Genomic DNA, 17221 nt, shown 5'->3' on the forward strand with positions numbered 1-17221 from the left:
ACAGTCTGTAGCCCAGCAAAAACATCTCCCATTCCTTATATGTGAGTTTTCCTACCAACAAAAGTATCACTGTTGTCCAGTCAGTTTAATTGTTTAATTGTGTTCAATTTTCCCAAATCAAAACGTCTCTGTCACACCACTTGTTCTTGTATGTAACCAAGTATTAGCTAGATTAAGTGTGATTTGGCTTCAAATTAAATTCAAATTTAGGACGAGTTAACTGATGTGAGCACAGAGTCTTAACTTCTGTAATAATAACGGTGTTTTAAAACCAGTCTCGGACAACCTAGCATTTCTACCACCTTTCACATCTGTTCACTCTCACGTTGGGGATTTCCTGTAATGGTAACTAGCCTTGGCTTATTCATTACTGATGTTAATCTATGTCCGGATTCCTGTTAAGCAGCTTTGTGGCAATGTCTATTGTTTAAAGTGCTATTCAAAAAACTTGACCTGAAGTAGTTTGGCAGGCTAGTTTTGTTTGGGGAGTTCATGGTAACATTTAATGGCACAGAAATTTTAGATGGTTAATGCAATCTGCAGCATATATGATCTGTAGTCCGTGTATGACATTACAATTCCAAACAAAGCAAAACACACACACACACACACACACACACACACACACACACACACACACACACACACACCTTATATGCTTTTTGAACATCCCATTCCAAATTTAGTCTTCATTTGCAGTTATAATAACTGCAGTCAGTGTTCCAATTTATTTAAAAGGTGTTCAGTAGTGTTGAGGTCAGAGCTCTATAACAGGCCACTCAAGATCTTTCACTCCAACCCATGTAAACCATATCTTCTTAGTGATGCTGGAACTGGTTTGGCTCTCCTAGTTCAAGTGAAGGAAAAGATTTATGCTACTGCACCTGAAGACATCTCCCTTCCCCCACTCTGTTACAATACGGTTCAGGTCTGAAGACATACTTGGCAAAACAGTTTGTTTGTTGTGTGTTTGGGGTCGTTTTTCATGCTGGAAGACTGTTAGAATGGCATCATGTTCTGCTTCAGAGTGTCACAGTACAGTCCCAGACAATGATGCTACCACCACCATAGTTGACTGTGGGCGTAACCCTACATGCTGGACACCATCTGAGCCAAACAAGTTTATCTTAGTGTCATCAGATCACAGGGCATGGTTCCAGTAATTTATTCTCTGGAACAGGTTGTCTTCAGCAAACTATTTGCTTCCTTCTGGGATGACGGCCATGCAAACTGACTTGTTGCAGTGTGCAGTGTATGGTCCGAGCACCGACAAGCTGACCTTCTGCTCGTCAGTTTTTGAAGGCAGCTTCTGCACCTGATGCACAGCACGGTGACTCAACTTTTTTAATCGACCCATGTGAGGGCTGATCAGAGTGGAACTGGTCTTGGAAAACCTCTGTATGACTTTGGCCACTGACTGTAACTAAGTTTAAGGTTGTTACTGATCTTTTTATAGCCTCTGCCTCTTTGTAAAGAGCAACTATTCTAATTCTCAAATCCTCAGAGAGTCTTTACCCTTTACCCAAAATTCTGCTCTAATACAAGATACACATATTTGTATGGTTCTGTCAAGCAGACAAACTAACGATATTTAGATATTTAGCTTTGCATGGTTAAACAATGTACAGCTGTTATTACTTAGGGTGTTAGGGGGTTAGACACTCTAAAATACAGTGGTACCTTGACATACGAGTTTAATTCGTTTCCGTAACCTTGCTTGTATGTCAAATTGCTTGTATTTCAAAGCAAATTTCCCCATTGAAATTAATTGAAATGCCATTAATCCGTTCCTGCCCCCAAAATGCCACCCCAGTTGTTTTTGTTGCGTGTTTTTGAATAAGAAAAATGTATTTATAAATAACAAATCTTGTATAAAAACATAATAAAAGAGAATGTAAAGATATAATAAGGTTTTATTCAGTGTATTTTGAGACGACTTGAGCTAACGAAAACGCCGGTGGGGTGTGTGTGAGTGTGCGGGGAGGGATGGGGGTTGTAGAGGCGATAAGCGGAGGCGGAGGGAAAACTCGTTTTTTTACTATCACTCCTGTACACTACGTATCCCTAAACTTTAACATTTTTACTTTTTCTTTTTTGCTTATCCTAATTTGTCACAATCTTCGCCATCTAGCAGCGGCGTCTCGAGCTCGTATCTCAAGTTTTTGCTTGCGTATCAAAGCAAAAAATCAACTGAGTGACCGCTCGTATCTCAAAAAACTTGTATGTTAGGGCACTCGTATGTCAAGGTACCACTGTATATCCAAGTTTCATTTCTATAGTATTGTCCCTGGAGAAGATACTAAAATGGTAGCTGAAATGTGAGGTGTACTCACTTTTGTAAGATACTGTAGATATAGCATAAATTAGAGCATAACATATAGCATACCTATAAAAAATGTATTCTTATAGTCTGGTAATGTGCCTCAAATCACTTTTAAAGAAGCAATGTGTTCTCAGTTTCAGATAAAAGTGCTAAGTAACAGGAAGAAGATTTCCCCAATACAGATTTTATTTTATATATATATATATATATATATATATATATATATATATATATATATATATATATATATATATATTTATAATTAATTTAAAAACATTTTTTTTTAGATCATCTTACAACTTAAAAAAAGGTACAGTTAAGCACTTTCTGAGCACAACAAAATAGGCAGGAAAGCCTTTAATGACAAAAAACTGACAATGAGCCTAGTGACCTCTAGTGGTATAGTTCATAAATACATCTATTGTAACAACAGTGCATTCTTGGTATGAGGGTACAGTACAGTAGATAATAGCAGTTTTGTACATCAGGGGTTTTACACCAAGATTCTGTAAATCAGTAAAGCTCTGACTCATAAGAAACTACTGGCTACATGTTTCACGTGTCAGATACATATCAGCAGAAACTGCACGCTTGTACATGTAGGGGATTTGTCTTGCCTGTAAAAATGTTTTGTTTGAATGAGACAGACTTTAAAAAGGGAGGAAATGAACAGACATGACTGTCTAAAGGAAAATGTAATAATAAAGATGTCAGGAAGGGCTGATGGGAGTATCCATCAGGCTTTAGAGATGTGTTTGAGCGCATTTTATGTAAAAAGCTAGTTTCAGTTTTAATTAGGGCAGTGCACTACTGATCATAACATATATTTGATCTTGCTTCCTAATAATCTTGAAATTTTAAATAATGACAAATAAACCTGCCTCACTGTTTTCCATTGAACATGATGTGTGAAATTCAAATGGAACAAAAAAAAGTTTTGATGTTTTTTCTGAAATTCATGCTGATATTATTGTTTTAAAAACAGACAGATATCCGATACAATCTATTAACTTTATATATTTTTTTGTATTATTTGTAAATATCCATCATTTATAAGACAAAATTTTTGTGGGGCCTGTAAGGAATGTTCATCAGCTACTGATACTGTTAACGTCATTTAGTAAGACATAGGAATGTACTGCTTACTTAATTGTATTTTAACCATTTATTTATGCCATTTATTCCCTAAAAGCTTAATATTTTATACCTCTTTTCCCCTAGTTAGAATGTATGTAATAAATATAATGTGGTTTAGTTTATTAAAAAGAAAATTCAGAGTATAAAATTATGTTTTTATAGCACCAATCAAATGAATTAATAAGGGTAGTAAAACATATCCAAAAAACACAGTAATTATTATGCACATTATAATTGCTGCAATGTTTATCTTCCCTCCTTTTGCTGTGCTGAGTAGGCATAAGAAGGACCTGGAGCACTGAACCTTTTGTGTGGTTTGCTGAAACTAAAGCGACCTTTAATATTAACAACGTGCAATTATGACATGTAGAATTAAGTGTTATTCCATCGTATGTACACTCTGGCTAATGAATAAAATGTACAAAAACAGCATATCAGAGTCCAAAAAAAAAAAAGAAAGAAAGAAAGGCTGACTATTGGATTAAGCCTGCAGTGAGAGCACAAAATCCTACAGCACTGCAAGCCAGAACACGTCACCTGATGATAAGACAGAGATATCAATATACAGTGAGGAAAATACAGTGCCTTGCGAAAGTATTCGGCCCCCTTGAACTTTGCGACCTTTTGCCACATTTCAGGCTTCAAACATAAAGATATGAAACTGTAATTTTTTCTTGTGAAGAATCAACAACAAGTGGGACACAATCATGAAGTGGAACGAAATTTATTGGATATTTCAAACTTTTTTAACAAATAAAAAACTGAAAAATTGGGCGTGCAAAATTATTCAGCCCCTTTACTTTCAGTGCAGCAAACTCTCTCCAGAAGTTCAGTGAGGATCTCTGAATGATCCAATGTTGACCTAAATGACTAATGATGATAAATAGAATCCACCTGTGTGTAATCAAGTCTCCGTATAAATGCACCTGCACTGTGATAGTCTCAGAGGTCCGTTTAAAGCGCAGAGAGCATCATGAAGAACAAGGAACACACCAGACAGGTCCGAGATACTGTTGTGGAGAAGTTTAAAGCCGGATTTGGATACAAAAAGATTTCCCAAGCAGCACTGTGCAAGCGATAATATTGAAATGGAAGGAGTATCAGACCACTGCAAATCTACCAAGACCTGGCCGTCCCTCTAAACCTTCAGCTCATACAAGGAGAAGACTGATCAGAGATGCAGCCAAGAGGCCCATGATCACTCTGGATGAACTGCAGAGATCTACAGCTGAGGTGGGAGACTCTGTCCATAGGACAACAATCAGTTGTATACTGCACAAATCTGGCCTTTATGGAAGAGTGGCAAGAAGAAAGCCATTTCTTAAAGATATCCATAAAAAGTGTCGTTTAAAGTTTGCCACAAGCCACCTGGGAGACACACCAAACATGTGGAAGAAGGTGCTCTGGTCAGATGAAACCAAAATTGAACTTTTTGGCAACAATGCAAAACATTATTTTTGGCATAAAGAAACACAGCTCATCACCCTGAACACACCATCCCCACTGTCAAACATGGTGGTGGCAGCATCATGGTTTGGGCCTGCTTTTCTTCAGCAGGGACAGGGAAGATGGTTAAAATTGATGGGAAGATGGATGGAGCCAAATACAGGACCATTCTGGAAGAAAACCTGATGGAGTCTGCAAAAGACCTGAGACTGGGACGGAGATTTGTCTTCCAACAAGACAATGATCCAAAACATAAAGCAAAATCTACAATGGAATGGTTTACAAATAAACATATCCAGGTGTTAGAATGGCCAAGTCAAAGTCCAGACCTGAATCCATTCGAGAATCTGTGGAAAGAACTTAAAACTGCTGTTCACAAATGCTCTCCATCCAACCTCACTGAGCTCGAGCTGTTTTGCAAGGAGGAATGGGCAAAAACTTCAGTCTCTCGATGTGCAAAACTGATAGAGACATACCCCAAGCGACTTACAGCTGTAATCGCAGCAAAAGGTGGCGCTACAAAGTACAGTGGAACCCGGTTATGTCGATGTCCTAGGGGGTCACCAAAAAGCATTGAGTTAACCGATGATCGAGATAAACAAAAATCAAAATGGCGGCAATATATTAACGTGCTTGAAATTTCTTTATGTACATGATGTGCGTTAATAAATGAGAATGTGCATGCACGTGTTTTTGGAGGGTTTTTTACACAACAGCGTTGCTGCGATTTGTTTGATGAAGGCATGCTATAAAAATACATACAGTACATGTTTGTTAACTGTCAGGAATCCCCCTGCCACGCCCCCTTCGGCCCCCTTCAGCGTGTCAGGTGCTTTCTCGGCCGCTTTCTCTGAAGCTCCCGGCTTCAATCGCGCACATATGCTGCTCGTTTGTCATCACCACCAGCTCCTATTTAAACTTCCACACTCTCACTGTCCGTTATTGTTGGTATATGTTGGTTCACGGTGGTCGTTGTTATCGCGCGCATGCGTATCCCGGTACGTGCCTTCCCACCGGCACTCTCTCAACGGCTGCGCTTTTCTTCCCAAAGCGCATCGCGGATTCCCCCCGATCCTGCCGGTGTTCATTCTATGCTTTTGCTGCTCATCCCACGTTTTCCCGTGTGCTGTTCAGCGCCGCGCTTCTACTTTCGCCTCCCGTTCATCGCATAACATTCAACAACAAAAGGCATATGTGCACTAACTAACAGCAGAGATTCACCAGTATACAACACAACACCTGTAGCAGCTGTAAGACTTGATTTTTCCGCCACTTCCGCGAGTTCTTCTGCGGCTGCACCGAGATAACCGACGTTAAATGGCAATTTTTTTCCCCCTTGTGCTCGAGATATTAGGGTTCGGCGACATAAAAAAAGTCGACATAACCGATTAAAAAATGCTAAGACAAAGCGAGAATTTGGCGGTTCCACTTCAAAAACGTCGACTTAATAGGGTTGTCGAGGTAACTGAGGTCGAGATAACCGGGTTCCACTGTATTAACTTAAGGGGGCTGAATAATTTTGCACGCCCAATTTTTCAGTTTTTTATTTGTTAAAAAAGTTTGAAATATCCAATAAATTTCATTCCACTTCATGATTGTGTCCTACTTGTTGTTGATTCTTCACAAAAAATTACAGTTTTATATCTTTATGTTTGAAGCCTGAAATGTGGCAAAAGGTCAAGGGGAATACTTTCGCAAGGCACTGTAAGTATTTGAACACCCTGCTATTTTGCAAGATCTCCCACTTAGAAATCATGGAGGGGTCTGAAATTGTCATCGTAGGTGCATGTCCACTGTGAGAGACATAATCTAAAAAAAAAAATCCAGAAATCACAATGTATGATTTTTTAACTATTTATTTGTATGATACAGCTGCAAATAAGTATTTGAACACCTGAGAAAGTCAATGTTAATATTTGGTACAGTAGCCGTTGTTTGCAATTACAGAGGTCAAACGTTTCCTGTAGTTTTTCACCAGGTTTGCACACACTGCAGGAGGGATTTTTGATTTCCACACAGATCTTCTCTAGATCAGTCAGGTTTCTGGCCTGTCGCTGAGAAACACGGAGTTTGAGCTCCCTCCAAAGATTCTCTATTGGGTTTAGGTCTGGAGACTGGCTAGGCCACGCCAGAACCTTGATATGCTTCTTACAGAGCCACTCCTTGGTTATCCCGGCTGTGTGCTTCGGGTCATTGTCATGTTGGAAGACCCAGCCTCGACCCATCTTCAATGCTCTAACTGAGGGAAGGAGGTTGTTCCCAAAATCTGCAATACATGGCCCCGGTCATCCTCTCCTTAATACAGTGCAGTCGCCTGTCCCATGTGCAGAAAAACACCCCAAAGCATGATGCTACCACCCCATGCTTCACAGTAGGGATGGTGTTCTTGGGATGGTACTCATCATTCTTCTTCCTCCAAACACGTTTAGTGGAATTATGACCCAAAAGTTCTATTTTGGTCTCATCTGACCACATGACTTTCTCCCATGACTCCTTTGGATCATCCAAATGGTCATTGGCAAACTTAAGACGTGCCTGGACATGTGCTGGTTTAAGCAGGGGAACCTTCCGTGCCATGCATGATTTCAAACCATGACGTCTTAGTGTATTACCAACAGTAACCTTGGAAACGGTGGTCCCAGCTCTTTTCAGGTCATTGACCAGCTCCTCCTGTAGTTCTGGGCTGATTTCTCACCTTCCTTAGGATCATTGAGACCCCACGAGGTGAGATCTTGCATGGAGCCCCAGTCCGAGGAAGATTGACAGTCATGTTTAGCTTCTTTCATTTTCTAATGATTGCTCCAACAGTGGACCTTTTTTCACCAAGCCGTTTGGCAATTTCCCCGTAGCCCTTTACAGCCTTGTGGAGGTGTACAATTTTGTCTCTAGTGTCTTTGGACAGCTCTTTGGTCTTGGCCATGTTAGTAGTTGGATTCTTACTGAATGTATGGGGTGGACAGGTGTCTTTATGCAGCTAACAACCTTAAACAGGTGCATCTAATTTAGGATAATAAATGTAGTGGAGGTGGACATTTTAAAGGCAGACTAACAGGTCTTTGAGGGTCGGAATTCTAGCTGATAGACAGGTGTTCAAATACTTATTTGCAGCTGTATCATACAAATAAATAGTTTAAAAATCATATATTGTGATTTCTGGATTTTTTTTTTAGATTATGTCTCTCACAGTGGACATGCACCTACGATGACAATTTCAGACCCCTCCATGATTTCTAAGCGGGAGAACTTGCAAAAAAGCAGGGTGTTCAAATACTTATTTTCCTTACTGTAACTATCATGGCGGATTTTGTAACAAAGCACTGATGCAATATTTTAACAAAGAGTGAGCTAATCTTAAACTACAGCTGCAAAACATAAAACTACAGCTATGTTGTAGCTGCACAAGGCATTACTGGAACTTGTAATATGGGTAACAGGCCAGCTATTGCATTCGCCCCCTTGCTTGTGCCCAATCTAAATGAAGGTTACCATGTCCCGAATGTGAAAGTGAATGGACTGGCAGGCTTGGGATTAATTTGGGGCTGTGTTTTAATGTACATGTTCATCAGTAGTTCCTGATCAAAGCCTTATTGTCCTTCTGGTTCATTCATTGACCACTGGTTCACTCGTTAACATGACCCCTTAAAACAAAACTTCCAGCAGTCTGACAAAAATCTGTGCACCACAGCTGCGACAGATCGCAAAGAAGAACCAGCTGCTTTGTCAACGTATTGAACAGAAAAGTCTTAGGAAGTAATATTGTATTCAAAAAAACAAAATCCACATGACAAATGTTTTCCGTTTGAAGTTTAGCAAGTTTATCAGTAAGCATTTTGCATATACAAATCTTACTCTGTGGACTTCAAAGGAAAACATGTCTATTGGCAGACATGCCATGGAAAAGAAAACATTTTTTTCAAATAAACCAGACAAAGGAATACACGCACAAAATTCATTCCACGTGAAGCAGTGAAAAGAAAAACAAACACAGCCGGTTTGACCTTAACCTCATCATGGCTGGAGGTCGGCATGCAAAAGTTCAGCCTGAAGCTCCACGGTGTCCAGAAATCTATCACTGTACAGCCACAAAAAACAAAAAGTAACGGTAGATACCAAAGTCCCTGAAAAGTCTAAAATATCCGATCTCAGTACTTACTCATGATTCTGCCACCACAGGCTTGTTCTTCTTATGCCCAACTTACATTTTTTTCACAACTTCAGAACAAGGGCTGGCCCTCAAGAGAACATGTCCGGGGCAGAACGAGAACGAGTGAGGGGAGGGAAAGAGGCACAGTGGGAGGGAGGGAGAAGAGGAGTGAACGCCTAGTCATGTCTGGCATGCTGATGACACCAATCACATGCCCCTCACTAAACATAGACTGGATTACAGTGCGAGCAGCAGCCTGATGCACTCATTGTCCTCTTTCACAAGACTTTGGGGTAGTTTGTAAATTCGGAATGGTAGAAGCTGACTGAAAGCGTTTTTTTATGTACAGCTGGGGTAAATGCATTTACTAGTACAGGAAGTTAGAAATCCCTCAGGGAATCAACAAAAAGAGACAGTCAGATCAGTTTAGCAGCTGCAACTAAGAGAAAAAAACAACAACAAAGATGGGAGCACAATAAGGGAAAAAGAAACAAACGGTCACTGATATTTTTCTAAAACACCTATAACCACTCACACTGTGAAAATATACAGTATGTTCATACATCACCTGGTAAACAAATACTACTATGAGAAATACCTCACTCCCAGCCTCCATCTCCCTCTGCAGCACATTTAGAACATTCCCAGGAAGTACATTTCCATGGACACTAAATGCATACTTTTTCCTTTTGTTTTTGTTTTTTAACAACAGCTGTTGTCGAATGTGATTCACTGCGGCTTTACTATACATTCAAATGGTTTTTAATGTTTTATATTTAATTTATGCATATATCATTTAATTATTATATCAAATTAAATTCATTATATATTCTAGATGCTTATATGTTCACAACTGAACAAAATGTCTGTTTTGACAATTTATGTTAAAAGAAATACAAAATGTTATATTTTATTTTATGTAGATTTTTATGGATCATCTTTCCAAAATAAATAAACAAACAAAAATGTGTTTTGTTTTCTGTTAGTGTGATTATATATTCTATCTTTTTATTCTGTCATCTATCTGATTGTATAATCTGAAAGACAACACTGAATGGACTGTTTTTGATTAATGCTCTTTTGTGAAGAACAGCACCATCAGTCATGTTCCACTCACACAGGAATTTAAACAAGGATCTAGAATCAAAGATAGTGTGTACGTATTCAGCAAAATTCATACTTCAGTTAAGATATTCAGGTTTGCCGATATGTTTGAACTGTACTTTATGTATTGTTATAGCTCAATGAAGTCATTAACGGCAAACATCTAGCGGCAACCAGACATCAGTTCTCTATCACCATGGAAATAAGAAACAAACACACGAAAACACATGGCTCTGCCCTGGAAACAATGAGCAGAACTTTTTCTTAAAGTGAGTCACACACCAAATGTGGAGCTTACCACTGCTGTAAAAACTTTAAAATATGAAAAAAAAAGACCAGTGTTGATGCTGTAATTCAGATTCGTGCACACAACACACACACACACACACACACACACACACACACACACACACACACACACACAGAAACAAAACAATGACCTGTACTGTCAACACAATGAACTGACACGAGACAAACACTTTGAGACAGAGCTTTGTGTCTGCTCAGACATAATATATGTATGCAGACATCACTACTAAATGAGTATACCAACTCTTAAAGAACATTATATATTAGAATAATGTACACATTCTAATGTTTGATGAGCCAAGTTCATTTAAAAATCCCATTACACAAACCTATATTGGACATGGCACATGGTCACTATTAAGACTGAATTGCCATAAGTATAATTATTTTCCCTGTAGGACTTTCTGAAGCATAATACAATAATATAATATATAATAACTCCCTGTACAGCCAGAAGATGGCACCGTTCCTAAATAATCCATCTGAGAAGGCTGCCCTCTGATAATCACTGCATAAATTCTAAAAAAAAAAAAAATACAGGCATATGATGGACATGTCTTGTTCAATGGTTTATCATCAGGTGAGGCAGAGAAAGACATTTACCTTTAACCAGATCGCTAATACACAATAGCCTTCCTTATTTACTTCATTTGAATAATCATTATTTGAATCCTAAGCCCTTTAAAGAAACAAGCCCTAAAAGGAAGCATACTTTTGAACCACTATGAAAATTCAATGATGTATTAAGTGTGTAGGTCACAGCAATCAGGTCGTATGCAAATAGACTAAAACTTGGAGACTTCCAACATGCAAATGAGCACAGTTTGAATCTCGCATATCAACAGGAAATCTCACAGCATGTCTATAAAATTGAAACACAGACTGGAAGTAATGAAACAGAGATGCATTATTCTGTTCCGGCTCTGTACTCTAGTGATGCTGAACACTAGATTTAACAACAGCAGCCGCAACAAAAAAGCCTGACAAATTTAATTTAAGGCGAAGTCATCCATGTTCAGTAAACAGTTCTTTAATTAAAGCCTTTTTTTTTTAACTTGGGTATCCGAATGTTGCATATGTAATTGCTCATTAACTGCTCAGCTGTGAGCTAAATCATTAGTTCATGCAGCAGAGCACCAGCTTAAGCCTTGATTTTAAATGTACTATGTGCATCAGACATTTGCATGTAAAATGTTGATATCAACTTTAAGAAAATGACTACTGCAGATAAGAAATAATGCTGATGTGTCATGGCCCCTTTTCAGTACCCACTGATAGAAGTCAGTGCATTTTTAAAACACAAATTGCAACTTGACATGACAAAAAAAAACCCTGACAAACTGTTCAGGCCCGTTCTAAGGAACCCATTGTGTTACAGTGGTGTGACTGAACTTCCTACTTATGACTTCATTGTCATCATCTGGAGGAGGAAACCATAATATTCCCTTAACCAGCTGTTTCTAAGCAAGGCTGCTGAGTGAGTAACAACATCACAGGACTAGCTGAATAAGTGTGTCTTCTAAACAAGTACTGATACTAAAGCAATTATCTCAAGTTTTAATGATAGCCTTGTATAATGAGGCAAATATTTCCCTCCCTGGGAACTTGTTTAAACGAAGGAAGTGACCCCACAAATAGCTTAGTCTGTTTATCTGTAACTATGTTACACAACTACGCACCCCAAGAGTGAGAAAGAGAAAAGGTCTCAGCTCACTGGGTAAAGCAGCAACAGAAACGCTACACTACTCTCTCTACTTTACTACACTAACTCAAACCTCAAAAAACCTAAAAGCCTCAATGCCAAAGACTCAGCATCTATTACATAAAGGTGCTTTAAATGTGAATCCACAAAGGACAGCTTAAATAATTTGCAATTCCAGCTGAACAAGAGTTACAACACAACCAGCGATAACCTGTAATGTTATTAGTGTAAAGCGTCTTAGGGAAAATGTCCATTGTCAAAAGTGCTTTTCAAATAAAACCAAAATAAATGTATTGATTTTATTCATTATTACTAACACTAAATAATACAATTTACATTAACTTTTTGAATTGCCTTCCTTGTTCCCACAATCCCACCTAAACCAGTATTATAAAAACATTTTTGAAAAGTTTTTAAAAAGTTGTAAAATTTGCCTAAGCAACATGAGCAACATGAGATTTATAACTGCTTATGTTTGAATTACAAATGCTACATGCGTTTAGTAGGTAAAGGATACACACAGGAGTTAGGATCAGAACCTTTACCTGAGGGAAAAACATCTAAAAGACCAGCATGCTTAATATAGGCGATAACCACAAGATCTATTATTGTGTGACCTTTTAAGAGTTGGGTGTCTTGGCTTGTTCAAGCACTACTGTAAACTCGATCATAATGCATTTGTAAGTGTTATTACTGAGAAATGTCACCATTGATTACATTGCAAGTCTTTCTAAAACAATAAGTAACAGCTTCTTAAACTACGTATTTCATTTTCAGGTCTCTGTTAGTGACTATACAGTGATTGCAGCTATACTTAATATATTAACATTAACTTGGAGCACTCTGGCATCAGTATTAGTTAAAACTGGCACAATTACTTCCCTTGGATCAGGCCTCCATTGGACATAGAAAAAAAACACTCAATGCTTTGCAACATTTGCTAGACGTCTAGTTTACTAGTTAGTAGTGCTTGCAAAGCTTACAATGCTGTGGCCCATTGGGATTATTTTGCCGGGTCACTACTCCCGCATTTTTTGTCCCAGCACCATGGGTGCTACCTCAAAAATGAAAATGAATGGGGAATTAAAATATCGAGCCACGGCTCGGCCCTCGATCGTCCGACACGCGCATACGGCATTTGCACTCGTAGGGGATCCCGAGCCGGTGGCATCTGTATGGGCTCGGAATTCCGGTTCCGCTCAAAATTCCGGGAATTCCGCGTCAAACAGGCCCCCATAGAAAATGAATGGGGAATCCGACCCGCCACAGATTGGCAGCGTTCGCCCCAACACGCTCGTACAACGTATCATCTCGTCCGGGGCAGAGACCGGATCACACGTTTGTCGAATACCCCCCGGAACAACGAGCAGGGGGGCAATTATTCTCCCCCATAGAAATGAATGGGAAAACAGCAATGATTCACATACATTGAGGCACACAGAGTGAATGAGCCAGGCCAAAGCACACAGACTCCAGGCATGCCATACATCAATCTAAACAGCCTGGTTGGGAGAATTGCATTATGGGAGATGCTAGAACTCCATAATGAATGGGGTTGGGGGGGTGGGCGGGGTTAAGTGGGGGCAAGCACTACTCACATTTTCTTCAGGAAATGTCCCATTCTAGTTACCAATACTGTTCATGTTAATAAACTTTACAAGTCAACCTCTACACCAATGGCTCCTAAAATATATTACAAATTTAAAGTAAGGAGACAATGGGCATTGATTTCCTGAACGCAAATACACAAGTAAGATCTTTGTATGATAAACAGGATTAAAGGCAGGGGCATGAAAAGGTCTAAAAATAAAACCTCATTGATGTGAATAATGTGCAGGTGTGATTTGCACTCATTTGGATTTGTGTGTCTAGGTCGCATTTGTGCAATATATAATAAGATCTGTTGGTAATGCCAAAACAGTGGATTTTAAATGTATTAAATTAATTAACACAATATAATATTATTCATACGCACTATTTGTATATGTACATGCACCTTTTCAAGAAGCCCCGGTATATAAGGCATAAAATAAACGGAAATAAAGATAAAACCATAAAATAAAATTTAAAAAGTGTAATAATAAATATATACATACATACATACATACATACACACACACACACACACACACACACACACACACACACACACACACACACACAGATATATACTGTATAGTTTATAGAGTGCAATATATATACTGCTCTGTTTTGCTGAATGATGTAACAAATTACAGTATACTGCAACATACTTATCACCATTCCAAGCAAGCATTTTATTTAAAATGTTTTAAAAATGTATATATGTAAATTATGTATATGTATATATTTAAATTAGTTTGATGATCTGAAATATACATTATACATATATATTTCAGATCATCAAACTAATTTAAATATTAGTAAAAGATAACACAAGTGAACACAACATGCAGTTTTTTAATTAAAGTTTTTATTATTGAGGGACAACAAAATCCAAAACTACATGGCGCTGAGTGAAAACTGTTTGCCCCCCTGTTAATACGGTGGTTTATCACACCCAAGTTCAATTTCTCTAGCCACACCCAGGCCTGATTACTGCCACACCTGTTCACAATCAAGAAATCTCTTAAATAGGACCTGCCTGACAAAGTGAAGTAGACCAAAAGATCCTCAAAAGCTAGACATCATGCCGAGATCCAAAGAAATTCAGAAACAAATAAGAAAGAAAGTAACTGAAATCTATCAGTTCAAAAAGGTTATAAAGCCATTTCTAAAGCTTTGGGACTTCAGTGAACCACAGTGAGAGCCATTATTCACACATGGAAAAAACATGGAACAGTGGAGAAACTTCCCAGGAGTGGTCAGCTGACCAAAATTACCCCAAGAGCACAGCGACGACTGATCCAACAGGTCACAAAGACCCCACAACAACATCCAAAGAACTGCAGGCCTCACTTGCCTCAGTTAAGGTCAGTGTTTATGACTCCACCATAAGAAGGAGACTGGGCAAAAATGGTCTGCATGGCAGAGTTCCAAGAAGAAAACCACTGCTGAGCAAAAAGAACATAAAGGCTCGTCTCAGTTTTGCCAGAAAACATCTTGATGATCCCCAAGACTTTTGGGAAAATACTCTGTGGACCGACGAGACAAAAGTTGAACTTTTTGGAAGGTGTGTCCCCCATTACGTCTGGTGTAAAAGTAACACCGCATTTCAGCAAAAGAATTTCATACCAACAGTAAAATATGGTGGTGGTAGTGTGATGGTCTGGGGCTGTTTTGCTGCTTCAGGACCTGGAAGACTTGCTGTGATAAATTAAACCATAAATTCTGCAGTTTCAATGTTCAGCCATCTGTACATGACCTCAAGCTGAAGCAAACTTGGGTTCTGCAGCAGGACAATGATCCAAAACACACCAGCAAGTCCACCTCTGAATGGCTGAAGAAAAACAAAATGAAGACTTTGGAGTGGCCTAGTCAAAGTCCTGACCTGAATCCTATTGAGATGCTGTGCACCTTAAAAAGGGGGTTCATGCTCGGAAACCCTCCAATGTGGCTGAATTACAACAATTCTGCATAGATGAGTGGAGCAAAATTCCTCCACAGAGCTGTAACAGACTCACTGCAAGTTATCGCAAACGCTTAATTGCAATTAGTTTTAGGGGGCAAACACTTTTTTCACTTTGGTTTCCCTTAATAATAATAACCTTTATTAAAAAACTGCATGTTGTGGTCACTTGTTTTATCTTTTATTAATATTTAAATTAGCTTGATGATCTGAAACATTAAAGTTTGACAAACATGCAAAAAAGTAAGAAATCAGAAATTTCAGAAATCAGGACTTTTAAACACCTGTGTGTGTGTGTGTGTGTGTGTGTGTGTGTGTGTGTGTGTGAAATACAGTATATATGTCTATCCTGTCCCAGACATGGGTTATTTCAGGTATGTAGCAATGACTTCTTCTAATCTTATCACAAACATGGAAAGTCAGATGTGAGGAATGGTTACGCTCACAACAAAACAACAGAATTATTCCTTCTGATTCACTCAGACAGTAATAACATCACTGCCAAGTCACTTGGTTCCATGGCAACACACCAACACCCACTCAATTAAGTTAAAAAAAACAGCAGACTTACCAGTGATGGTTTCTGCATCTCTGTAAAGATCATTGTCTAATCTGGGTTCTCCTTCGCTTACATACTGCTCCTCTTGTTGCGTAGGAGTGGCACTTGCTGCAAGTTGTGGGTGCTCTCTATGAGGGAGCTTAGTCTGAGGATTGATTGAGGGGGGCAGGGCTGAGGCAATGGGGGGCAAAGCTGTGGTGTCCAGCTTGGCTGATTTTCACAAGTCAGCTGCACGAGCCATAGGGCAGCGCCCACACTCAGCTGACCACAGTGGGCAGGAGCACCACACACACACGCCGGCAGCCAGCAATCGGTCAGTGCTGGAAACGTTGGCCTAGGGAAGAAAAAGAGAGGTATGAATGGAGGGAAAAACAGTTAGACGTGTCTGAATTCATCAGTGGAGTCATTTTGTTCCATATTATACACAATTCCAATGTATCTGCACTTCATGTCAACCATTTTTTTTTTTTTTTAAGGCTATAGTAAGTGCATGTCATGCTGAACCAGTTGGGACACAAATTTAAATTTTCCAGACCAAATAAGGCAAATCATGGTTTTGATGTCAACGCCATTTTTTCCCTCTTTCCCTCGTCCTCGTATTCTGCTAGAAACTGACGGTTGCAAAGCCTGATTCAGCTGATCTGCAGTACAGTGGATGTTTGAAAGAAAATATGCTTCACTTCAGTGTCTGTGTGCTGGACTAAAGCCATTAAAGCTGCAGTTGCTTAATTCAGTGCTTTCTGTCAGGATGAGGAGTTCAGACCAAGTTGTATGCCAAAATATTCTTCTTCTGTTACTGAATACATGGATTTCTGACTGGGTGCCCTTTTTATAAACATCAGCCACATGAAATTGGAGGAGTAACAAAACATGTCAGCAGAAAAGCAAGACTCAGGTATATACTGACACTAGACCAACAGCAGAGTACAGCATGCTAGAGAGCACTATGG

This window comes from Silurus meridionalis, chromosome 4 (genome assembly GCF_014805685.1).
Source record: "Silurus meridionalis isolate SWU-2019-XX chromosome 4, ASM1480568v1, whole genome shotgun sequence".
NCBI lineage: Eukaryota > Metazoa > Chordata > Actinopteri > Siluriformes > Siluridae > Silurus > Silurus meridionalis.